Source organism: Schistocerca cancellata, chromosome 12 (assembly GCF_023864275.1).
Source record: "Schistocerca cancellata isolate TAMUIC-IGC-003103 chromosome 12, iqSchCanc2.1, whole genome shotgun sequence".
Taxonomy (NCBI): domain Eukaryota; kingdom Metazoa; phylum Arthropoda; class Insecta; order Orthoptera; family Acrididae; genus Schistocerca; species Schistocerca cancellata.
Window position 1 is genome coordinate 22,673,561 of NC_064637.1, and position 4,308 is coordinate 22,677,868.

Here is a 4,308-nt window from a genome sequence, read left to right on the forward strand (position 1 = left end):
ACTCCATGGAGTCGCCAAACAATAAGCGTGTATTCGTCATCGTCATACTGGCGTATCACCCAGCTTGATGGTATGCGGTGCCATTGGTTACACGTCTCGGTCACCTCATGTTCGCATAACAGTGGACGTTATATTTCAGATGTGTTACGACCCGCGGCTCTACCCTTCATTCGATCCCTGCGAAACCCTACATTTCATCAGGATAATGCACGACCGCATGTTGCAGGTCCCGTACGGGCCTTTCTGGATACAGAAAATGTTCGACTGTTGCCCTGGCCAGCACATTCTCCAGATCTCTCACCAACTGGAAACGTCTGGTCAATGGTGGCCGAGCAACTGGCTCGTCACAATACGCCAGTGACTACTCTTGATGAACTGTGGTATCGGTGTTGAAGCTGCATGGGCAGCTGTACCTGTACACTCCATCCAAGCTCAGTTTGACTCAATGCCCATGCGTATCAAGGCCGTTATTACGGCCAGAGGTGGTTGTTCTGGGTACTGATTTCTCATGATCTATGCCCCCAAATTGCGTGAAAATGTAATCACGATCAGTTCTAGTGTAATACATTTGTCCAATGAATAGCCGTTTATCATCTGCATTTCTCCTTGGTGTAGCAATTGTAATGGCCAGTAGTGTATATAAACCTAACTAACCTAAGGACATCACATACATCCATGCACGAGGCAGGATTCGACCTGCGACCGTAGCAGCCGCGTGGTTCCGGACTGAAGCGCCTAGAACCGGTCGGCCACAGCGGCCGGCTTTATCTCAATGCATTATTATTATTATTATTATTCTATCGATGGGATTGTGGAAACATCATGTCTATTACCGTTAGGGAAGCAGTGTAATTCGAAACTGACCATTTCCCAATTAGCGGTGTCTGCATGAATGATGCAGAACAGTATCTGTCTGTTGTGAAGGTCACGCGGTCATTAACATGGACATTATTATTGTCACTGGTTGCTAATGTCAGACATCTGAGCGCTCATATTACATGTAGTATAAATGACAAGTAGATCTTTAGCATCTAGAAATGTATATTGTTTTTTAGTTATTTTGTCCTATGACAGGTCATTTGTTTCAACTGTCGATTTCTTATTTGTCTAACCACGTATTTGTTATAATCAGCGTTACAAAATGTCGTAAATTTAGGATAAATGTGATGTAAGAAACGGTGTATATTACAGTACGAAATCTCAGAATGAAATTAACGAATAAAAATAATGTGGTCCAACCCAGGATCAAACCCTCGACGTCCTACATGCTAACACAAAAGCTCTATCCACTGCACCAACTGGACAGCACGACTAATACGTGCTGATAGAGGCAGTTACCGAACATGTAGTTACGGTGTTCCCAGATTGCCAATCTTTAACGTCCTTTTTCTTTTCGTTGTACTCGCCGGACGAAATTTTCTGAGAGACATTTTTTGTATCGCTGCCACTCGAGGAGTCGCGTTACGAAGCCCGAGTGCGCGAATTTCACTTCACCCTGTATATATAAGCCCGAATATATACGGAATTCCCTCAAAAAATTCCGGAACTGTGTCCACAAAATTTTTCCACTCTTACCTTTTTCCTACTTGTGCGTCGTCTCCTTTGAAATAGTTTCCTCCACAATTTTTACTGCGCTGCGAACGCCGTTTCCAGTTCCTGGAGCAGTCTCGGTACGCCTCTTGCTGGATCGCGCGAAGCGCCATCTGCGAAGTTTCTTTTATCTCGTCTGTCGTTGAAAATTTTCGCCTTTCCAACGGGTTTCCAACTTCACACACACACACACACGCACAAATAAATGAATAAATAAATAAAACAAAAATAAAAATAAAAATAAAAAAAAGTTCTCAGGGGCCAGGTCGGCAGATTACGGAGTACGAGGCAGAACAGTGGTTTCGTCTTTTGCGCGACAGTCACGCTGCAACAGGTATGAATGTGCGGGTACGTCGTTGTGATGCGAGGGCCATGAATTGTCTCGCCACATTTCAGGCCGTTGCCTTCTCACATTTTCTTGCAGGTGTCGCAACACGTCCCGATAGTACCATCTGTCTCTGTGGCACGAGTTCATGATGGACTAATCCTTCGAAGTCAAAGAACACTATCAGCATGATTGCGACGTTGCACCTGACCTGACGAGCTTTCTTTGGTCTTTGGGATCCTTTCCCGGTCCATTGCGAAGATTGAACTTCGTCTCAGCATCGTAACCGTAGGCCCACATTTCATCACCAGTTATGATTGTCTTAAGGAACATCTCGTTCTCATTTGCGCCATCCAAAACCTCTTCACAGATTGCGTGGCGAACGTCTTTCTGGTCTTGACTCGTAAGCTGTGCGGCGAAAATGGTGGCAACACGATGCATTCCAAGATGCTGTTTCACGATTTGATGACATGACCCAACTGAAATGGCAACGGCCTTGCCGCAGTGGATACACCGGTTCCCGTGAGGTCACCGAAGTTAAGCGCTGTCGGGCGTGGTCCGCACTTGCACGGGTTTCCATCCAGCCGCCATGCGCTGTTGCCATTTTTCGGGGTGCACTCACCCTCGTGATGCCAGTTGAGGAGCTACTCGACCGAATAGTAGCGGCTTCGGTCAAGAATACCATCATGACGACCGGGAGAGCGGTGTGCTGACCACACGCCCCTCCTATCCGCATCCTCCACTGAGGATGACACGGCGGTCGGATGGTTCCGGTAGGCGACTCCTGGCCTGACGACGGAGTGACGCAACTGAAATGTTACATTCTTCTGAAATCACTAGGACAGTGTCTTCGACTGGTACGCACAATTTCGTTTACGTTCCTGACTTGAGTATCGTAGGTAGATGCCGAAGGGCGTTCTGATCGAGGGTCATCTTCAACTTCCGTACGGCATTTTTTAAACAGTGTGAACCGTTAGTAACACCTACTATGGTTAAAGCAACCATCATTGTAGTCGACATTAGAATTAATACTTACAGGTGCTGACAGTCTTTGATAGAAGGGAGAACCGATAGAGGTACTGAAAGTACCCTCCGCCACATACCGTCCGGTGGCTTGCGGAGAATGGATGTAGGTGTAGATGTTGATACACGTCAACGGGGACAGATGAAAATGTGTGCCCCGACCGGGACTCGAACCCGGGACCTTCTGCTTACATGGCAGATGCTCTATCCATCTGAGCCACTGAGGGCACAGAGGATAGCGCGACTGCAGGGACTCATCCCTTGCACGCTCCCCGTGAGACCCACATTCCCAACATGTCCACACCACTAAATTCGTAGTGTCCCACCCCAACGCACTCAATACTCGTCGAAGACATTCTTACCAAGTCCCGTAAGAGTTCGAGCGATATGTGTGCATCAGCACAGAAGAAGAAGATCATGGCCGGTATTGCCACAACTATATACTTATATGGTGTCTGTTCTTTCGGACATGACTGCACGGAGGTATCACACATTCCTCTCAAACTATCTGCTTGATGCGCTGGAAGATGTTGCACTTCATGTTCGGCAGAGATATGTTTCGAACATGATGGTGCACCTCCACACTCTGGAATTAATGAGGGACAGTATTTGGACACAACATTTCCATCGAAATGGCTCGGACGTGAAGGTCCAGAACAGACACCATATCCGTAAGAACAGACACCATATCCATATATCAATGTAGTCTTCGTGCATCATCTAGTGTGTCTCTGTAAAAATTTTCTTGAGTTTCTCGCAAAATTTAACGCAGACGCATTGCTCCTCTAACACTGCCATCTCGAAATTCGTAATCTGTACTGCACAACGTTCTACTCAGCACAGTACTGAATAATAAATAACAGACATACAACAATGAAACTTCTGACGGTTACATATTAAAGACAGGCGGGTGCAGGGATACCAACTCCATTTCGCTGCAACACACCATGGGCGCGAGGTTACCAATGTTCCAGAATTTTTTGAACAGACCTCGTATTTATTGCAATCTTCTAGAAGCCCATCCCTTCCTTCCCCCTGTTTCTGTCCATCACCTCCTTGCTATCCCACGTCCTTCGCCACGTCTCTCAGGTCGAAGTCCCTCACCCCCTACTCCCTATCGATCTCATCCACTCCTTCGTCTATCTCCTCCTCCTCTCTCTCACTGTTCACCTGCTTCGCTCTGCTATCTGTGTCCACCTCCTCCTCTTTCCTTTCTCTATCTTCTCCTCTCCCTGTCCGTCTGCTCCTGTTCCTTTGCTCTGTCCATCTCCTCCATTCCCTTATCGGTGTTCATCTGCTCCTCCTACTCCCCCAACCCACGCCCAACTTCTCTCTCCACGTCACCAGCCGCACTGTAATAGAAGGCTGAT

General features: G+C 47.2%; 1 non-coding gene across 1 annotated transcript; it reads right to left on the reverse strand.

The window, feature by feature from the left end:
* Positions 1 to 3,091: 3,091 nt before the first annotated feature.
* Trnat-ugu (transfer RNA threonine (anticodon UGU)) lies at positions 3,092 to 3,166 on the reverse strand. The gene has a single exon. It is a non-coding gene; the product is annotated as a tRNA-Thr (tRNA).
* Between the last annotated feature and the right edge of the window lie 1,142 nt (positions 3,167 to 4,308).